The sequence below is a fragment of the Pseudophryne corroboree genome, chromosome 11 (assembly GCF_028390025.1).
Source record: "Pseudophryne corroboree isolate aPseCor3 chromosome 11, aPseCor3.hap2, whole genome shotgun sequence".
NCBI classification, from domain to species: Eukaryota; Metazoa; Chordata; class Amphibia; order Anura; family Myobatrachidae; genus Pseudophryne; species Pseudophryne corroboree.
Genome location: NC_086454.1, coordinates 179,158,766 through 179,181,677, shown reverse-complemented (window position 1 = coordinate 179,181,677; position 22,912 = coordinate 179,158,766). Strand labels below are relative to the sequence as shown.

Below are 22,912 nucleotides of genomic sequence, written 5' to 3'. Positions count from 1 at the left end.
AGCACTAGTGTTGGCATGGTGTGATGTTAAAGGCTCTGATTTCTAATTAATTTAGTACAAGATCAAAAGTCCTTGACACCTATATTTGACATTAAACTATACTAGCTATTATATTTCACAAAGTTTACACATTAATATTGAAGCAAATTAAAATAAAATGTATCAGATATTTCTGCCAACAGGAAAAATGTTTTGATTTCCAAATAGCACCATCCAATTGAGGTCAGGTAGTTGTGGCCGAGTGGTTAAGGCGATGGACTTGAAATCCATTGGGGTTTCCCCGCGCAGGTTCAAATCCTGCCAGCTACGTACTTCTTTTTATGCATGTAGAAAGCTAAGCTCATTTGTCCTTGATAACTTTATTTTCCATGAAACTAAAGTAGCTTTTACATTTCCCAAAATTTAACTTACTGTAAAAGCTACCAAAAAAGGAAAACATTGATTTTGCACACAGCTTGTCAGTGAAACAACATTAAGGTAGTTGTGGCCGAGTGGTTAAGGTGATGGACTCGAAATCCATTTGCTTTTCAAGCTGGTTTAAAAACGAAATGCATTCAACATGAAGAGAATCAAAGCATGTTATGTTTAAGAATTGAGTTCTCAATCTCAGCTTAGCTCACCTACATATATATCCTGTTTTACAATGGACTTCTTTTTAAACCATATAATCTCAGACAGTGTCTTCTTGCATTCTATGTACATGCTTGTGACCTTGTATAAATGTTTCCCAGTGGCAACTTATGCATGCAGATTCTTTCTATCTGGACTTACAGCTGTAGAGATGTAATGAAAGGTAAGAAATAATGTCTGGTAATCCACAAACTATTAATTGTGCAGTGTCTGTTGTTATAATTCCAAACTTTATTAAGGAATAGACCATAAGTTCTCAAACTCAGTCCTCTGGACCCCACACAGTGTATGTTTTGCAGGTAATCCAGCAGGTGCATAGGTGTATTAATTACTCACTGACACATTTTAAAAAGTACACTTGTGGAGCTAATTATTAACTTGTGGTTCTGCGAGGAGACCTGCAAAACAAGCACTGTGTGGGGTTCTGAGAACCGAGTTTGAGAACCTGTTCAATACACCAATGAAAAACCTAATATATTTTAAATTATTATTATTTGATAAAATGTCCGTAAAATGCACAATACAGTTCATGAGCACTAGTGTTGGCATGGTGTGATGTTAAAGGCTCTGATTTCTAATTAATTTAGTACAAGATCAAAAGTCCTTGACACTTATATTTGACATTAAACTATACTAGCTATTATATTTCACAAAGTTTACATATTAATATTGAAGCAAATTAAAATAAAATGTATCAGATATTTCTGCCAACAGGAAAAATGTTTTGATTTCCAAGTAGCACCATCCAATTGAGGTCAGGTAGTTGTGGCCGAGTGGTTAAGGCGATGGACTTGAAATCCATTGGGGTTTCCCCGTGCAGGTTCAAATCCTGCCAGCTACGTACTGCTTTTTATGCATGTAGAAAGCTAAGCTCATTTGTCCTTGATAACTTTATTTTCCATGAAACTAAAGTAGCTTTTACATTTCCTACAGTTTAACAACCTGTAAAAGCTACCAAAAAAGGAAAACATTGATTTTGCACACAGCTTGTCAGTGAAACAACATTAAGGTAGTTGTGGCCGAGTGGTTAAGGTGATGGACTCGAAATCCATTTGATTTTCAAGCTGGTTTAAAAACGAAATGCATTCAAGATGAAGAGAATCAAAGCATGTTATGTTTAAGAATTGAGTTCTCAATCTCAGCTTAGCTCACCTACATATATATCCTGTTTTACAATGGACTTCTTTTTAAACCATATAATCTTAGACAGTGTCTTCCTGCATTCTATGTACATGCTTGTTTGTGACCTTGTATAAATGTTTCTCAGTGGCAACTTGTGCATGCAGATTCTTTCTATCTGGATTTACAGCTGTAGAGATGAAATGAAAGGTAAGAAAAAATGTCTGGTAATTAACAAACTATTAATTGTGCAGTGTCAGTTGTTCTAATTCCAAACTTTATTAAGGAATAGACCATAAGTTCTCAAACTCAGTCCTCTGGACCCCACACAGTGTATGATTTGCAGGTAACCCAGCAGGTGCATATGTGTATTAATTACTCACTGACACATTTTAAAAAGTCCACTTGTGGAGCTAATTATTTACTTGTGGTTCTGCGAGGAGACCTGCAAAACATGCACTGTGTGGGGTTCTGAGAACCAAGTTTGAGAACCTGTGGAATAGACCAATAAAAAACCTAATATATTTTAAATGATTATTATTTGATAAAATGTCCGTAAAATGTACAATACAGTTCATGAGCACTAGTGTTGGCATGGTGTGATGTTAAAGGCTCTGATTTCTAATTAATTTAGTACAAGATCAAAAGTCCTTGACACCTATATTTGACATTAAACTATACTAGCTATTATATTTCACAAAGTTTACATATTAATATTGAAGCAAATTAAAATAAAATGTATCAGATATTTCTGCCAACAGGAAAAATGTTTTGATTTCCAAGTAGCACCATCCAATTGAGGTCAGGTAGTTGTGGCCGAGTGGTTAAGGCGATGGACTTGAAATCCATTGGGGTTTCCCCGCGCAGGTTCAAATCCTGCCAGCTACGTACTGCTTTTTATGCATGTAGAAAGCTAAGCTCATTTGTCCTTGATAACTTTATTTTCCATGAAACTAAAGTAGCTTTTACATTTCCCAAAATTTAACTTACTGTAAAAGCTACCAAAAAAGGAAAACATTGATTTTGCACACAGCTTGTCAGTGAAACAACATTAAGGTAGTTGTGGCCGAGTGGTTAAGGTGATGGACTGAAAATCCATTTGCTTTTCAAGCTGGTTTAAAAACGAAATGCATTCAAGATGAAGAGAATCAAAGCATGTTATGTTTAAGAATTGAGTTCTCAATCTCAGCTTAGCTTACCTACATATATATCCTGTTTTACAATGGACTTCTTTTTAAACCATATAATCTCAGACAGTGTCTTCCTGCATTCTATGTACATGCTTGTGACCTTGTATAAATGTTTCTCAGTGGCAACTTGTGCATGCAGATTCTTTCTATCTGGATTTACAGCTGTAGAGATGTAATGAAAGGTAAGAAATAATGTCTGGTAATCAACAAACTATTAATTGTGCAGTGTCAGTTGTTCTAATTCCAAACTTTATTAAGGAATAGACCATAAGTTCTCAAACTCAGTCCTCTGGACCCCACACAGTGTATGATTTGCAGGTAACCCAGCAGGTGCATATGTGTATTAATTACTCACTGACACATTTTAAAAAGTCCACTTGTGGAGCTAATTATTTACTTGTGGTTCTGCGAGGAGACCTGCAAAACATGCACTGTGTGGGGTTCTGAGAACCAAGTTTGAGAACCTGTGGAATAGACCAATAAAAAACCTAATATATTTTAAATGATTATTATTTGATAAAATGTCCGTAAAATGTACAATACAGTTCATGAGCACTAGTGTTGGCATGGTGTGATGTTAAAGGCTCTGATTTCTAATTAATTTAGTACAAGATAAAAAGTCCTTGACACCTATATTTGACATTAAACTATACTAGCTATTATATTTCACAAAGTTTACATATTAATATTGAAGCAAATTAAAATAAAATGTATCAGATATTTCTGCCAACAGGAAAAATGTTTTGATTTCAGAGTAGCACCATCCAATTGAGGTCAGGTAGTTGTGGCCGACTGGTTAAGGCGATGGACTTGAAATCTATTGTGGTTTCCCCGCGCAGGTTCAAATCCTGCCAGCTACGTACTGCTTTTTATGCATGTAGAAAGCTAAGCTCATTTGTCCTTGATAACTTTATTTTCCATGAAACTAAAGTAGCTTTTACATTTCCCAAAATTTAACTTACTGTAAAAGCTACCAAAAAAGGAAAACATTGATTTTGCACACAGCTTGTCAGTGAAACAACATTAAGGTAGTTGTGGCCGAGTGGTTAAGGTGATGGACTCAAAATCCATTTGCTTTTCAAGCTGGTTTAAAAACGAAATGCATTCAAGATGAAGAGAATCAAAGCATGTTATGTTTAAGAATTGAGTTCTCAATCTCAGCTTAGCTCACCTACATATATATCCTGTTTTACAATGGACTTCTTTTTAAACCATATAATCTCAGACAGTGTCTTCCTGCATTCTATGTACATGCTTGTGACCTTGTATAAATGTTTCTCAGTGGCAACTTGTGCATGCAGATTCTTTCTTTCTGGATTTACAGCTGTAGAGATGTAATGAAAGGTAAGAAATAATGTCTGTTAATCAACAAACTATTAATTGTGCAGTGTCAGTTGTTCTAATTCCAAACTTTATTAAGGAATAGACCATAAGTTCTCAAACTCAGTCCTCTGGACCCCACACAGTGTATGATTTGCAGGTAACCCAGCAGGTGCATATGTGTATTAATTACTCACTGACACATTTTAAAAAGTCCACTTGTGGAGCTAATTATTTACTTGTGGTTCTGCGAGGAGACCTGCAAAACATGAACTGTGTGGGGTTCTGAGAACCAAGTTTGAAAACCTGTGGAATAGACCAATAAAAAACCTAATATATTTTAAATGATTATTATTTGATAAAATGTCCGTAAAATGTACAATACAGTTCATGAGCACTAGTGTTGGCATGGTGTGATGTTAAAGGCTCTGATTTCTAATTAATTTAGTACAAGATCAAAAGTCCTTGACACCTATATTTGACATTAAACTATACTAGCTATTATATTTCACAAAGTTTACATATTAATATTGAAGCAAATTAAAATAAAATGTATCAGATATTTCTGCCAACAGGAAAAATGTTTTGATTTCCAAGTAGCACCATCCAATTGAGGTCAGGTAGTTGTGGCCGAGTGGTTAAGGCGATGGACTTGAAATCCATTGGGGTTTCCCCTAGTGATGTGCACCGGAAATTTTTCGGGTTTTTGTTTTGGTTTTGGGTTCGGTTCCGCGGCCGTGTTTTGGGTTCGACCGCGTTTTGGCAAAACCTCACCGAATTTTTTTTGTCGGATTCGGGTGTGTTTTGGATTCGGGTGTTTTTTTCAAAAAACCCTAAAAAACAGCTTAAATCATAGAATTTGGGGGTCATTTTGATCCCAAAGTATTATTAACCTCAAAAACCATAATTTACACTCATTTTCAGTCTATTCTGAATACCTCACACCTCACAATATTATTTTTAGTCCTAAAATTTGCACCAAGGTCGCTGGATGACTAAGCTAAGCGACCCTAGTGGCCGACACAAACACCGGGCCAATCTAGGAGTGGCACTGCAGTGTCACGCAGGATGTCCCTTCCAAAAAACCCTCCCCAAACAGCACATGATGCAAAGAAAAAAAGAGGCGCAATGAGGTAGCTGTGTGAGTAAGATAAGCGACCCTAGTGGCCGACACAAACACCGGGCCCATCTAGGAGTGGCACTGCAGTGTCACGCAGGATGTCCCTTCCAAAAAACCCTCCCCAAACAGCACATGATGCAAAGAAAAAAAGAGGCGCAATGAGGTAGCTGTGTGAGTAAGATAAGCGACCCTAGTGGCCGACACAAACACCGGGCCCATCTAGGAGTGGCACTGCAGTGTCACGCAGGATGTCCCTTCCAAAAAACCCTCCCCAAACAGCACATGACGCAAAGAAAAAAAGAGGCGCAATGAGGTAGCTGTGTGAGTAAGATAAGCGACCCTAGTGGCCGACACAAACACCGGGCCCATCTAGGAGTGGCACTGCAGTGTCACGCAGGATGTCCCTTCCAAAAAACCCTCCCCAAACAGCACATGACGCAAAGAAAAAAAGAGGCGCAATGAGGTAGCTGTGTGAGTAAGATAAGCGACCCTAGTGGCCGACACAAACACCGGGCCCATCTAGGAGTGGCACTGCAGTGTCACGCAGGATGTCCCTTCCAAAAAACCCTCCCCAAACAGCACATGACGCAAAGAAAAAAAGAGGCGCAATGAGGTAGCTGTGTGAGTAAGATAAGCGACCCTAGTGGCTGACACAAACACCGGGCCCATCTAGGAGTGGCACTGCAGTGTCACGCAGGATGTCCCTTCCAAAAACCCTCCCCAAACAGCACATGACGCAAAGAAAAAAAGAGGCGCAATGAGGTAGCTGTGTGAGTAAGATAAGCGACCCTAGTGGCCGACACAAACACCGGGCCCATCTAGGAGTGGCACTGCAGTGTCACGCAGGATGTCCCTTCCAAAAAACCCTCCCCAAACAGCACATGACGCAAAGAAAAAAAGAGGCGCAATGAGGTAGCTGTGTGAGTAAGATAAGCGACCCTAGTGGCCGACACAAACACCGGGCCCATCTAGGAGTGGCACTGCAGTGTCACGCAGGATGGCCCTTCCAAAAAACATTCCACAAACAGCACATGACGCAAAGAAAAATTAAAGAAAAAAGAGGTGCAAGATGGAATTGTCCTTGGGCCCTCCAACCCACCCTTATGTTGTATAAACAGGACATGCGCACTTTAACCAACCCATAATTTCAGTGACAGGGTCTGCCACACGACTGTGACTGAAATGACGGGTTGGTTTGGACCCCCACCAAAAAAGAAGCAATTAATCTCTCCTTGCACAAACTGGCTCTACAGAGGCAAGATGTCCACCTCATCATCATCCTCCGATATATCACCGTGTACATCCCCCTCCTCACAGATTATCAATTCGTCCCCACTGGAATCCACCATCTCAGCTCCCTGTGTACTTTGTGGAGGCAATTGCTGCTTGTCAATGTCTCCACGGAGCAGCATTTTAATGAACATCATCTTCTCCACATTTTCTGGATGTAACCTCGTACGCCGATTGCTGACAAGGTGAGCGGCGGCACTAAACACTCTTTCGGAGTACACACTTGTGGGAGGGCAACTTAGGTAGAATAAAGCCAGTTTGTGCAAGGGCCTCCAAATTGCCTCTTTTTCCTGCCAGTATAAGTACGGACTGTGTGACGAGCCTACTTGGATGCGGTCACTCATATAATCCTCCACCATTCTTTCAATGGTGAGAGAATCATATGCAGTGACAGTAGACGACATGTCCGTAATCGTTGTCAGGTCCTTCAGTCCGGACCAGATGTCAGCATCAGCAGTCGCTCCAGACTGCCCTGCATCACCGCCAGTGGGTGGGCTCGGAATTCTGAGCCGTTTCCTCGCACCCCCAGTTGCGGGAGAATGTGAAGGAGGAGATGTTGACAGGTCGCGTTCCGCTTGACTTGACAATTTTCTCACCAGCAGGTCTTTCAACCCCAGCAGACTTGTGTCTGCCGGAAAGAGAGATCCAAGGTAGGCTTTAAATCTAGGATCGAGCACGGTGGCCAAAATGTAGTGCTCTGATTTCAACAGATTGACCACCCGTGAATCCTTGTTAAGCGAATTAAGGGCTCCATCCACAAGTCCCACATGCCTAGCGGAATCGCTCCGTGTTAGCTCCTCCTTCAATGTCTCCAGCTTCTTCTGCAAAAGCCTGATGAGGGGAATGACCTGACTCAGGCTGGCAGTGTCTGAACTGACTTCACGTGTGGCAAGTTCAAAGGGCATCAGAACCTTGCACAACGTTGAAATCATTCTCCACTGCACTTGAGACAGGTGCATTCCACCTCCTATATCGTGCTCAATTGTATAGGCTTGAATGGCCTTTTGCTGCTCCTCCAACCTCTGAAGCATATAGAGGGTTGAATTCCACCTCGTTACCACTTCTTGCTTCAGATGATGGCAGGGCAGGTTCAGTAGTTTTTGGTGGTGCTCCAGTCTTCTGTACGTGGTGCCTGTACGCCGAAAGTGTCCCGCAATTCTTCTGGCCACCAACAGCATCTCTTGCACGCCCCTGTCGTTTTTTAAAAATTCTGCACCACCAAATTCAAGGTATGTGCAAAACATGGGACGTGCTGGAATTTGCCCATATTTAATGCACACACAATATTGCTGGCGTTGTCCGATGCCACAAATCCACAGGAGAGTCCAATTGGGGTAAGCCATTCCGCGATGATCTTCCTCAGTTGCCGTAAGAGGTTTTCAGCTGTGTGCGTATTCTGGAAAGCGGTGATACAAAGCGTAGCCTGCCTAGGAAAGAGTTGGCGTTTGCGAGATGCTGCTACTGGTGCCGCCGCTGCTGTTCTTGCGGCGGGAGTCCATACATCTACCCAGTGGGCTGTCACAGTCATATAGTCCTGACCCTGCCCTGCTCCACTTGTCCACATGTCCGTGGTTAAGTGGACATTGGGTACAGCTGCATTTTTTAGGACACTGGTGAGTCTTTTTCTGAGGTCTGTGTACATTTTCGGTATCGCCTGCCTAGAGAAGTGGAACCTAGATGGTATTTGGTAACGGGGGCACACTACCTCAAGAAATTGTCTAGTTCCCTGTGAACTAACGGCGGATACCGGACGCACGTCTAACACCAACATAGTTGTCAAGGCCTCAGTTATCCGCTTTGCAGCAGGATGACTGCTGTGATATTTCATCTTCCTCGCAAAGGACTGTTGGACAGTCAATTGCTTACTGGAAGTAGTACAAGTGGTCTTCCGACTTCCCCTCTGGGATGACCATCGACTCCCAGCAGCAACAACAGCAGCGCCAGCAGCAGTAGGCGTTACACGCAAGGATGCATCGGAGGAATCCCAGGCAGGAGAGGACTCGTCAGAATTGCCAGTGACATGGCCTGCAGGACTATTGGCATTCCTGGGGAAGGAGGAAATTGACACTGAGGGAGTTGGTGGGGTGGTTTGCGTGAGCTTGGTTACAAGAGGAAGGGATTTACTGGTCAGTGGACTGCTTCCGCTGTCGCCCAAAGTTTTTGAACTTGTCACTGACTTATTATGAATGCGCTGCAGGTGACGTATAAGGGAGGATGTTCCGAGGTGGTTAACGTCCTTACCCCTACTTATTACAGCTTGACAAAGGCAACACACGGCTTGACACCTGTTGTCCGCATTTCTGTTGAAATACCTCCACACTGAAGAGCTGATTTTTTTGGTATTTTCACCAGGCATGTCAACGGCCATATTCCTCCCACGGACAACAGGTGTCTCCCCGGGTGCCTGACTTAAACAAACCACCTCACCATCAGAATCCTCCTTGTCAATTTCCTCCCCAGCGCCAGCAACACCCATATCCTCCTCATCCTGGTGTACTTCAACACTGACATCTTCAATCTGACTATCAGGAACTGGACTGCGGGTGCTCCTTCCAGCACTTGCAGGGGGTGTGCAAATGGTGGAAGGCGCATGCTCTTCACGTCCAGTGTTGGGAAGGTCAGGCATCGCAACCGACACAATTGGACTCTCCTTGTGGATTTGGGATTTCGAAGAACGCACAGTTCTTTGCGGTGCTTTTGCCAGCTTGAGTCTTTTCAGTTTTCTAGCGAGAGGCTGAGTGCTTCCATCCTCATGTGAAGCTGAACCACTAGCCATGAACATAGGCCAGGGCCTCAGCCGTTCCTTGCCACTCCGTGTGGTAAATGGCATATTGGCAAGTTTACGCTTCTCCTCCGACAATTTTATTTTAGGTTTTGGAGTCATTTTTTTACTGATATTTGGTGTTTTGGATTTGACATGCTCTGTACTATGACATTGGGCATCGGCCTTGGCAAACGACGTTGCTGGCATTTCATCGTCTCGCCCATGACTAGTGGCAGCAGCTTCAGCACGAGGTGGAAGTGGATCTTGATCTTTCCCTAATTTTGGAACCTCAACATTTTTGTTCTCCATATTTTAATAGGCACAACTAAAAGGCACCTCAGGTAAACAATGGAGATGGATGGATACTAGTATACTTATGGATGGACTGCCGAGTGCCGACACAGAGGTAGCTACAGCCGTGGACTACCGTACTGTGTCTGCTGCTAATATAGACTGGATGATAATGAGATGAAATCAATATATATATATATATGTATATATAATATCACTAGTACTGCAGCCGGACAGGTAGATAATATATTTATTAGGTAATGATGACTGATGACGGACCTGCTGGACACTGTCAGCTCAGCAGCCCCGCAGACTGCTACAGTAAGCTACTATACTATAGTAGTATGTACAAAGAAGAAAGAAAAAAAAAAACCACGGGTAGGTGGTATACAATTATGGATGGACTGCCGAGTGCCGACACAGAGGTAGCTACAGCCGTGGACTAACGTACTGTGTCTGCTGCTAATATAGACTGGATGATTGATAATGAGATGAAATCAATATATATATGTATGTATATATAATATCACTAGTACTGCAGCCGGACAGGTAGATAATATATTTATTAGGTAATGATGACTGATGACTGACCTGCTGGACACTGTCAGCTCAGCAGCACCGCAGACTGCTACAGTAAGCTACTATACTATAGTAGTATGTACAAAGAAGAAAGAAAAAAAAAAAACACGGGTAGGTGGTATACAATTATGGATGGACTGCCGAGTGCCGACACAGAGGTAGCTACAGCCGTGGACTAACGTACTGTGTGCTGCTAATATAGAGTCTAGACTGGATGATAAATTATTGATAATGAGATGAAATCAATATAATATCACTAGTACTGCAGCCGGACAGGTACTATATATATTTATTATGTAATGACTGATGACGGACCTGCTGGACACTGTCAGGTCAGCAGCACCGCAGACTGCTACAGTAAGCTACTATAGTAGTATGTATAAAGAAGAATGAAAAAAAAAAACCACGGGTAGGTGGTATACAATATTATATATATATATTATATACAATTATATATATATATATATATATCAATTTGTAATGTCCACACTCACAGCAGTCAATAGTCACCATAGGGGTGCTCCTCAAGAAAGCCCAAATAGGGACATCCACATATACCGAGTGTATTCCCAGACCACAGATCCAGAATAGAGGGCACTCACCAGTCCAACTTCAGTTAAAAGGATTTCTTGGTACATCAGAGTCAATTCATAAATGTCGACGTTTCGGCTTAAGCAAGCCTTTTTCAAGACAACCAAGGAGACATCTGCTCTGCATACCAAGAATAAGCATACTGACAACCTCTCACGGGCTCCCCTATATACTGCACACAATCAATTAATTATCTTAATTACCGGAAGTGCATTACCCCATTAGCACACCTTAGGTTCTCTATATTGTTTCTCTCCATCATCAAACGTCTATACAGTGCACATCGTGTAATCATGACATAGGATACATAAGCATTATACATGAATGACGAACACACATCAATATCTAGACTAATTACAGTACTAACCGGGGTTTCTAACTATCGTTCATACCGGAAGTATCCTCTTTGCGCTCCACCGGCATCACTGAGCCTATCTCCACCTAACGTCCGTCACGTCATATCCGTCGCGCCATAGCGCGTAACCGGAAGTGCGATCTATGCGTCTCATAGCGGAACTTTTTTTGCGTTCCATCTATTAGCAACTAGAGGGGCTTCACATTATACATAATATCTCCAAAGGAAATACCGTTAGTCAGTAATATGCATAATTGTCACAGAACGTATTTAGCATTATATAAAGTGTGTCTAACATTATATAGAGGAGCCCATAAGCCATCACCACACCACATAAAAATACACATCACCCTCCCACAATGGATTGTCAGTCACACCATATTAGACCCCATGGGGACCAAATGTGTATGTCGGGCAATCCATATGTGACATAAACTAAAACAACTAATTAATAGTATGATAAATTAGCTCATAAATGGTATAGGTATATCTCAAATAATATAGCACTCTAGTTTTCAATGTACTTCTCGCTAAAGACCAATTGGGATAGGACACATTCTGCTGTACCCAAATTTTTCAATGTATAAAGAATTTCAGTGGGTTATTCTCATTTAACCCACGTGGTACGACAGTATCCAATGTATAAATCCAACGTGCTTCAAGTTTCTTCAGTGCGAGTACTCGGTCGCCACCTCGCACCAATTCCGGAACCTGGTCAATGACCATACACCGTAAGGATGAGACCTGATGATTGTACTGGAGGAAGTGTTTCGCTACCGGTTTATCAGTTTCTTTTGTATCAATTGCTGTCCTAATCGAGTATCTGTGGTTAGCCATTCTGTCCCTGAATGACCTGCTTGTCATTCCAGTATAATATAAACCACAAGGGCAAATAACCACGTAAATGACAAAGGCACTCGTACAAGTAAGATTATAGCGGATCTTGATTTTGGTTCCATTGTGCGGATGTCGGATATCTCTTCCACTTATCATCGAGTTACAGGTTGTGCAACCTTTGCATTTAAAGCAACCCGTTCTCCCTGATCTCAACCAATGTGAAGAGATCTTAGTTGGCTGCATCATGGGTCGCATTAACAACTGGCGCAGATTTGGACCCCTTCGGTAGGCTCTCATTGGGGGGCTGCTCCCCTTGAGATTCAATTGTGGGTCTGATGTCAGCATCGGCCAGTGTTGCTCATAAATGTCGCCTGTAATGTGTGAAGTGTGGTCATATGTGCTCACATGTACCATTCGATCACTTTTCACAACCCGCTCCGCTTTGCTCAATGGATTTCTGAAGCGATGATATGCCTTTTTGATACATCTGTTTAGAGTTGTTGGTGAGTACCCTCTTTGCAAAAATCTGGTTTTCATCTCATCTATCTGCAGTACAGCAAGTTCATGTGATGAGTTTATTCTAAGAACCCTCAGGAACTGAGATATCGGTAGACTTTCTTTTAGCTTAGGTGGATGTTGACTGGTTGCTAATAAGGTGGTGTTCCGATCAGTCACCTTCCGAAAAAGCGTAGTACCAAGTCCAGTACCCTCCTTCCACACTGTTACATCCAAATATGTAACTGTGGTCTGATCTATGTTGTAAGTAAATATGATGGGTCCCTCCAGTCCATTGAGAGTCTCTATCATATTGATCAATTCGTCCCTTGTGCCAGACCAGAGTAAAAAAATATCGTCAATAAACCTCATATATCTAATCAATTTAGACGCATACCGGGACAATATGTGATTACATTCATATACCGCCATATATAAATTAGCATATGCCGGTGCTAGATTAGAGCCCATAGCTGTGCCTTTAATTTGGGCATAATAATCACTACCATACATAAAGTAATTATGTTTCAGTACCAATGTAGTCAACTCAGTTAAGAATTTTATCGGTGGCTTATTGTGTTTGACTTCAGTTAGATGATGTTCAATTGCCTCTATCCCATCTGAATGCGGGATTACAGTATACAGCGACTGTACATCCAATGTCGCTAGCCATATCTCTGAATCAGGTAACACAATATCTCTGATCTTAAGCAAAAAATCTGATGTGTCTCTCACATAACTACTGGTTTTACTAACCAGTGGTTGCAAAAATTGGTCAATGTAAATAGCAAGTGGTTGAAGAAGTGACCCTTTCGCCGAGACGATTGGACGACCCGGCGGGTCCTCCAATCGTTTGTGGACTTTCGGCAGGGTATACAATATTGGTGTGACAGGATGTTCAACCTTCAAAAATGAAACTGTGTCATCATCAATCCAACCTGCCCCAAAACCCAAATCGATGGTCTCATCTATAATTTTCTTATATATGTTGATGGGGTTACACTTCAACTTCATATACGTATGTTCATCAGAGAGTTGGCGTCTAACCTCTCTGTCATACTGGCACCAGTCTTGAATCACCACCGCCCCGCCTTTGTCAGCGGGACGTATGGTGATGTTCTTATTATCCCTTAGGGATTTTAGTGCCGACCTTTGTTCAATGGATAAGTTGAAGTATTTAGGTGACGTTTTCACCCTATTCACCTTCTCTGTTTCTACCATCCGTGTAAACGTTTTAATACTAGCATTATGAGATGTAGGGTCATAGTAACTAGGTTGTTTACATTTATTGGACTCATTAGATATGCTCTTATTACCAAATTGTTCCCTTAGTCTCAATTTACGTCCAAAACGATAATTATCAATCATCCAATTGAACGGATCGTGTGTCTTTGTTGGGACGAAAGAGAGACCAAGTTCCAATACTGACATTTCCGCATCATTCAGGGTATATGAGAACAGGTTAAAGACTGTACTCAAGTCCGTGGTTTCGGACCTCTTCTTTTTACACTTACCACCCCTCCTTTGTTGGCACCTCGGCCTCCGCCTCTTCGGAATGGGGGGTATACATAGTCGCCTGTCCCTAAAAAACGTTCCCTTCTAGTGTCATTAGAGTCAGTTGCTTCACCCTCAGACGATGATTGTACCGAGGAATTTCCTTCATCTAAATTAACTCTCTGACGGTGATATCGAAAGGGACGTCTGGCTCTATTCTCATTAGAGTTTCCTACTAACCACCTGTAAACAGTGTGTAATTTGTAATCACTGTTTACAGTTTCCAACTTTTTACGTTTAAATTGTAGTAATTCTTGTTGGTACATATCGATCTGTCCCTTGAGTTTCTCAGCCCAGGGTTCTGTTTTATCACTCACAATTTTTTTCATATATAAATTTTTAAAGGCCTCAATCTCAACTCGCAATTTCTTAAGCTCACTAGTTACTTCCTCTATTACAAGGAGAATAAGGTCGGACGAGCACTTATTGAGGACAGCACACCACTTTGCACAAAATGTGGGGTTATTCCTCCCAAGGGTTGGTATATTATGTACCCTAAACCCCCTGGGTATTTTTTTAGATCGGTGATATTCACTGAGGAATTGGCCATGTAGGACCAGATCTGTTTCACGTTTTCTCATTCTGAGGAGTTTATTATATAAATCAGATACTGTTTCAGCGGGTAGTTCAGAAAACTCAATCTGGTCAAAATAGATCTTATCCGCGTCATCATCAGTTAAAGATAAAAAATTGGTTTCAGCTGCCCTCAATAAGTCCTCGTCAAACACATTAACACCTGTTTGGGACATAATAAAAAGAAACTATATTCTGATCTGGCACAAGTTTGGACAAATGCGAGAAGTACACACTATACCATAAAAGTATATACAATCTTCAAATCACCACAGTGTGTGACTTGTTCATCAGTACATACTCCTAGCAGCAATACAGATATCACTGGAAAAAGATTATAAAAAAATCAAAAAAATGTGTAAATAATTTTCATAATTCAGCTTCATCAGCGGGTGCTTGACAAAAAATCCAAAACAATATAGTCCTGGATCCACTAATATCAATTTGTAATGTCCGCACTCACAGCAGTCAATAGTCACCATAGGGGTGCTCCTCAAGAAAGCCCAAATAGGGACATCCACATATACCGAGTGTATTCCCAGACCACAGATCCAGAATAGAGGGCACTCACCAGTCCAACTTCAGTTAAAAGGATTTATTGGTACATCAGAGTCAATTCATAAATGTCGACGTTTCGGCTTAAGCAAGCCTTTTTCAAGACAACCAAGGAGACATCTGCTCAGCATACCAAGAATAAGCATACTGACAACCTCTCACGGGCTCCCCTATATACTGCACACAATCAATTAATTATCTTAATTACCGGAAGTGCATTACCCCATTAGCACACCTTAGGTTCTCTATATTGTTTCTCTCCATCATCAAACGTCTATACAGTGCACATCGTGTAATCATGACATAGGATACATAAGCATTATACATGAATGACGAACACACATCAATATCTAGACTAATTACAGTACTAACCGGGGTTTCTAACTATCGTTCATACCGGAAGTATCTTCTTTGCGTTCCACCGGCATCACTGAGCCTATCTCCACCTAACGTCCGTCACGTCATATCCGTCGCGCCATAGCGCGTAACCGGAAGTGCGATCTATGCGTCTCATAGCGGAACTTTTTTTGCGTTCCATCTATTAGCAACTAGAGGGGCTTCACATTATACATAATATCTCCAAAGGAAATACCGTTAGTCAGTAATATGCATAATTGTCACAGAACGTATTTAGCATTATATAAAGTGTGTCTAACTATTAACTATTAATTAGTTGTTTTAGTTTATGTCACATATGGATTGACCGACATACACATTTGGTCCCCATGGGGTCTAATATGGTGTGACTGACAATCCATTGTGGGAGGGTGATGTGTATTTTTATGTGGTGTAGTGATGGCTTATGGGCTCCTCTATATAATGTTAGACACACTTTATATAATGCTAAATACGTTCTGTGACAATTATGCATATTACTGACTAACGGTATTTCCTTTGGAGATATTATGTATAATGTGGGATCCCCTCTAGTTGCTAATAGATGGAACGCAAAAAAAGTTCTGCTATGAGACGCATAGATCGCACTTCCGGTTACGCGCTATGGCGCGACGGATATGACGTGACGGACGTTAGGTGGAGATAGGCTCAGTGATGCCGGTGGAACGCAAAGAGGATACTTCCGGTATGAACGATAGTTAGAAACCCCGGTTAGTACTGTAATTAGTCTAGATATTGATGTGTGTTCGTCATTCATGTATAATGCTTATGTATCCTATGTCATGATTACACGATGTGCACTGTATAGACGTTTGATGATGGAGAGAAACAATATAGAGAACCTAAGGTGTGCTAATGGGGTAATGCACTTCCGGTAATTAAGATAATTAATTGATTGTGTGCAGTATATAGGGGAGCCCGTGAGAGGTTGTCAGTATGCTTATTCTTGGTATGCTGAGCAGATGTCTCCTTGGTTGTCTTGAAAAAGGCTTGCTTAAGCCGAAACGTCGACATTTATGAATTGACTCTGATGTACCAATAAATCCTTTTAACTGAAGTTGGACTGGTGAGTGCCCTCTATTCTGGATCTGTGGTCTGGGAATACACTCGGTATATGTGGATGTCCCTATTTGGGCTTTCTTGAGGAGCACCCCTATGGTGACTATTGACTGCTGTGAGTGCGGACATTACAAATTGATATTAGTGGATCCAGGACTATATTGTTTTGGATTTTTTGTCAAGCACCCGCTGATGAAGCTGAATTATGAAAACTATTTACACATTTTTTTGATTTTTTTATAATCTTTTTCCAGTGATATCTGTATTGCTGCTAGGAGTATGTACTGATGAACAAGTCACACACTGTGGTGATTTGAAGATTGTATATACTTTTATGGTATAGTGTGTACTTCTCGCATTTGTCCAAACTTGTGCCAGATCAGAATATAGTTTCTTTTTATTATGTCCCAAACAGGTGTTAATGTGTTTGACGAGGACTTATTGAGGGCAGCTGAAACCAATTTTTTATCTTTAACTGATGATGACGCGGATAAGATCTATTTTGACCAGATTGAGTTTTCTGAACTACCCGCTGAAACAGTATCTGATTTATATAATAAACTCCTCAGAATGAGAAAACGTGAAACAGATCTGGTCCTACATGGCCAATTCCTCAGTGAATATCACCGATCTAAAAAAATACCCAGGGGGTTTAGGGTACATAATATACCAACCCTGGGGAGGAATAACCCCACATTTTGTGCAAAGTGGTGTGCTGTCCTCAATAAGTGCTCGTCCGACCTTATTCTCCTTGTAATAGAGGAAGTAACTAGTGAGCTTAAGAAATTGCGAGTTGAGATTGAGGCCTTTAAAAATTTATATATGAAAAAAATTGTGAGTGATAAAACAGAACCCTGGGCTGAGAAACTCAAGGGACAGATCGATATGTACCAACAAGAATTACTACAATTTAAACGTAAAAAGTTGGAAACTGTAAACAGTGATTACAAATTACACACTGTTTACAGGTGGTTAGTAGGAAACTCTAATGAGAATAGAGCCAGACGTCCCTTTCGATATCGCCGTCAGAGAGTTAATTTAGATGAAGGAAATTCCTCGGTACAATCATCGTCTGAGGGTGAAGCAACTGACTCTAATGACACTAGAAGGGAACGTTTTTTAGGGACAGGCGACTATGTATACCCCCCATTCCGAAGAGGCGGAGGCCGAGGTGCCAACAAAGGAGGGGTGGTAAGTGTAAAAAGAAGAGGTCCGAAACCACGGACTTGAGTACAGTCTTTAACCTGTCCTCATATACCCTGAATGATGCGGAAATGTCAGTATTGGAACTTGGTCTCTCTTTCGTCCCAACAACGACACACGATCCGTTCAATTGGATGATTGATAATTATCGTTTTGGATGTAAATTAAGACTAAGGGAACAATTTGGTAATAAGAGCATATCTAATGAGTCCAATAAATGTAAACAACCTAGTTACTATGACCCTACATCTCATAATGCTAGTATTAAAACGTTTACACGGATGGTAGAAACAGAGAAGGTGAATAGGGTGAAAACGTCACCTAAATACTTCAACTTATCCATTGAACAAAGGTCGGCACTAAAATCCCTAAGGGATAATAAGAACATCACCATACGTCCCGCTGACAAAGGCGGGGCGGTGGTGATTCAAGACTGGTGCCAGTATGACAGAGAGGTTAGACGCCAACTCTCTGATGAACATACGTATATGAAGTTGAAGTGTAACCCCATCAACATATATAAGAAAATTATAGATGAGACCATCGATTTGGGTTTTGGGGCAGGTTGGATTGATGATGACACAGTTTCATTTTTGAAGGTTGAACATCCTGTCACACCAATATTGTATACCCTGCCGAAAGTCCACAAACGATTGGAGGACCCGCCGGGTCGTCCAATCGTCTCGGCGAAAGGGTCACTTCTTCAACCACTTGCTATTTACATTGACCAATTTTTGCAACCACTAGTTAGTAAAACCAGTAGTTATGTGAGAGACACATCAGATTTTTTGCTTAAGATCAGAGATATTGTGTTACCTGATTCAGAGATATGGCTAGCGACATTGGATGTACAGTCGCTGTATACTGTAATCCCGCATTCAGATGGGATAGAGGCAATTGAACATCATCTAACTGAAGTCAAACACAATAAGCCACCGATAAAATTCTTAACTGAGTTGACTACATTGGTACTGAAACATAATTACTTTATGTATGGTAGTGATTATTATGCCCAAATTAAAGGCACAGCTATGGGCTCTAATCTAGCACCGGCATATGCTAATTTATATATGGCGGTATATGAATGTAATCACATATTGTCCCGGTATGCGTCTAAATTGATTAGATATATGAGGTTTATTGACGATATTTTTTTACTCTGGTCTGGCACAAGGGACGAATTGATCAATATGATAGAGACTCTCAATGGACTGGAGGGACCCATCAGATTTACTTACAACATAGATCAGACCACAGTTTCATTTTTGGATGTAACAGTGTGGAAGGAGGGTACTGGACTTGGTACTACGCTTTTTCGGAAGGTGACTGATCGGAACACCACCTTATTAGCAACCAGTCAACATCCACCTAAGCTAAAAGAAAGTCTACCGATATCTCAGTTCCTGAGGGTTCTTAGAATAAACTCATCACATGAACTTGCTGTACTGCAGATAGATGAGATGAAAACCAGATTTTTGCAAAGAGGGTACTCACCAACAACTCTAAACAGATGTATCAAAAAGGCATATCATCGCTTCAGAAATCCATTGAGCAAAGCGGAGCGGGTTGTGAAAAGTGATCGAATGGTACATGTGAGCACATATGACCACACTTCACACATTACAGGCGACATTTATGAGCAACACTGGCCGATGCTGACATCAGACCCACAATTGAATCTCAAGGGGAGCAGCCCCCCAATGAGAGCCTACCGAAGGGGTCCAAATCTGCGCCAGTTGTTAATGCGACCCATGATGCAGCCAACTAAGATCTCTTCACATTGGTTGAGATCAGGGAGAACGGGTTGCTTTAAATGCAAAGGTTGCACAACCTGTAACTCGATGATAAGTGGAAGAGATATCCGACATCAGCACAATGGAACCAAAATCAAGATCCGCTATAATCTTACTTGTACGAGTGCCTTTGTCATTTACGTGGTTATTTGCCCTTGTGGTTTATATTATACTGGAATGACAAGCAGGTCATTCAGGGACAGAATGGCTAACCACAGATACTCGATTAGGACAGCAATTGATACAAAAGAAACTGATAAACCGGTAGCAAAACACTTCCTCCAGTACAATCATCAGGTCTCATCCTTACGGTGTATGGTCATTGACCAGGTTCCGGAATTGGTGCGAGGTGGCGACCGAGTACTCGCACTGAAGAAACTTGAAGCACGTTGGATTTATACATTGGATACTGTCGTACCACGTGGGTTAAATGAGAATAACCCACTGAAATTCTTTATACATTGAAAAATTTGGGTACAGCAGAATGTGTCCTATCCCAATTGGTCTTTAGCGAGAAGTACATTAAAAACTAGAGTGCTATATTATTTGAGATATACCTATACCATTTATGAGCTAATTTATCATACTATTAATTAGTTGTTTTAGTTTATGTCACATATGGATTGCCCGACATACACATTTGGTCCCCATGGGGTCTAATATGGTGTGACTGACAATCCATTGTTGGAGGGTGATGTGTATTTTTATGTGGTGTGGTGATGGCTTATGGGCTCCTCTATATAATGTTAGACACACTTTATATAATGCTAAATACGTTCTGTGACAATTATGCATATTACTGACTAACGGTATTTCCCTTGGAGATATTATGTATAATGTGAAGCCCCTCTAGTTGCTAATAGATGGAACGCAAAAAAAGTTCCGCTATGAGACGCATAGATCGCACTTCCGGTTACGCGCTATGGCGCGACGGATATGACGTGACGGACGTTAGGTGGAGATAGGCTCAGTGATGCCGGTGGAACGCAAAGAGGATACTTCCGGTATGAACGATAGTTAGAAACCCCGGTTAGTACTGTAATTAGTCTAGATATTGATGTGTGTTCGTCATTCATGTATAATGCTTATGTATCCTATGTCATGATTACACGATGTGCACTGTATAGACGTTTGATGATGGAGAGAAACAATATAGAGAACCTAAGGTGTGCTAATGGGGTAATGCACTTCCGGTAATTAAGATAATTAATTGATTGTGTGCAGTATATAGGGGAGCCCGTGAGAGGTTGTCAGTATGCTTATTCTTGGTATGCTGAGCAGATGTCTCCTTGGTTGTCTTGAAAAAGGCTTGCTTAAGCCGAAACGTCGACATTTATGAATTGACTCTGATGTACCAAGAAATCCTTTTAACTGAAGTTGGACTGGTGAGTGCCCTCTATTCTGGATCTGTGGTCTGGGAATACACTCTATATATATATATATATATATTAAACTGGTGGTGATTGATTATTAAACTGGTGGTCAGGTCACGTTGCAACTTGCAACTAGTACTCCGAGTCCTAAGCAGACAATCACAAAATATATTATTATACTGGTGGTCAGTGTGGTCACAACAATGGCAGTGTGGCACTGACTCTGGCAGCAAAAGTGTGCACTGTACGTTATATGTACTCCTGAGTCCTGCTCTCAGACTCTAACTGCTCCCCACTGTCAGTGTCTCCCCCACAAGTCAGATAATTAATACAATACACAGTCACACTATCTAATCTATATCACTTCAGCAAGTAGTATAGTAGTATAGTAGTACTCCTCCTAATAGTAATAATGCTCCCCAAAATACTGTGTCTCTCTCGTCTCTACTGTGTCTCTCTCTTCTCTAAACGGAGAGGACGCCAGCCACGTCCTCTCCCTATGACTCTCAATGCTCGTGTGAAAATGGCGGCGACGCGCGGCTCCTTATATAGAATCCGAGTCTCGCGAGAATCCGACAGCGGGATGATGACGTTCGGGCGCGCTCGGGTTAACCGAGCAAGGCGGGAAGATCCGAGTCGCTCGGACCCGTGAAGAAAAAACTGAAGTTCGGGCGGGTTCGGATTCAGAGGAACCGAACCCGCTCATCACTAGTTTCCCCGCGCAGGTTCAAATCCTGCCAGCTATGTACTGCTTTTTATGCATGTAGAAAGCTAAGCTCATTTGTCCTTGATAACTTTATTTTCCATGAAACTAAAGTAGCTTTTACATTTCCCAAAATTTAACTTACTGTAAAAGCTACCAAAAAAAGGAAAACATTGATTTTGCACACAGCTTCTCAGTGAAACAACATTAAGGTAGTTGTGGCCGAGTGGTTAAGGTGATGGACTCAAAATCCATTTGCTTTTCAAGCTGGTTTAAAAACGAAATGCATTCAAGATGAAGAGAATCAAAGCATGTTATGTTCAAGAATTGAGTTCTCAATCTCAGCTTAGCTCACCTACATATATATCCTGTTTTACAATGGACTTCTTTTTAAACCATATAATCTCAGACAGTGTCTTCCTGCATTCTATGTACATGCTTGTGACCTTGTATAAATGTTTCTCAGTGGCAACTTGTGCATGCAGATTCTTTCTATCTGGATTTACAGCTGTAGAGATGTAATGAAAGGTAAGAAATAATGTCTGTTAATCAACAAACTATTAATTGTGCAGTGTCAGTTGTTCTAATTCCAAACTTTATTAAGGAATAGACCATAAGTTCTCAAACTCAGTCCTCTGGACCCCACACAGTGTATGATTTGCAGGTAACCCAGCAGGTGCATATGTGTATTATTACTCACTGACACATTTTAAAAAGTCCACTTGTGGAGCTAATTATTTACTTGTGGTTCTGCGAGGAGACCTGCAAAACATGCACTGTGTGGGGTTCTGAGAACCAAGTTTGAAAACCTGTGGAATAGACCAATAAAAAACCTAATATATTTTAAATGATTATTATTTGATAAAATGTCCGTAAAATGTACAATACAGTTCATGAGCACTAGTGTTGGCATGGTGTGATGTTAAAGGCTCTGATTTCTAATTAATTTAGTACAAGATCAAAAGTCCTTGACACCTATATTTGACATTAAACTATACTAGCTATTATATTTCACAAAGTTTACATATTAATATTGAAGCAAATTAAAATAAAATTTATCAGATATTTCTGCCACCAGGAAAAATGTTTGGATTTCCAAGTAGCACCATTCAATTGAGGTCA

At 41.1% G+C, this 22,912-nt stretch overlaps 4 non-coding genes across 4 annotated transcripts; all 4 read left to right on the top strand.

Annotated features, from left to right (window-relative positions):
• The first annotated feature begins 227 nt into the window (after positions 1-227).
• On the top strand, positions 228-309 carry TRNAS-UGA (transfer RNA serine (anticodon UGA)). Its single transcript has one exon. It is a non-coding gene; the product is annotated as a tRNA-Ser (tRNA).
• A 1,080-nt stretch (positions 310-1,389) lies between these two features.
• TRNAS-UGA (transfer RNA serine (anticodon UGA)) lies at positions 1,390-1,471 on the top strand. Its single transcript has one exon. It is a non-coding gene; the product is annotated as a tRNA-Ser (tRNA).
• A 1,084-nt stretch (positions 1,472-2,555) lies between these two features.
• TRNAS-UGA (transfer RNA serine (anticodon UGA)) lies at positions 2,556-2,637 on the top strand. The gene has a single exon. It is a non-coding gene; the product is annotated as a tRNA-Ser (tRNA).
• A 1,080-nt stretch (positions 2,638-3,717) lies between these two features.
• Positions 3,718-3,799, top strand: TRNAS-UGA (transfer RNA serine (anticodon UGA)). The gene has a single exon. It is a non-coding gene; the product is annotated as a tRNA-Ser (tRNA).
• Positions 3,800-22,912: the final 19,113 nt, after the last annotated feature.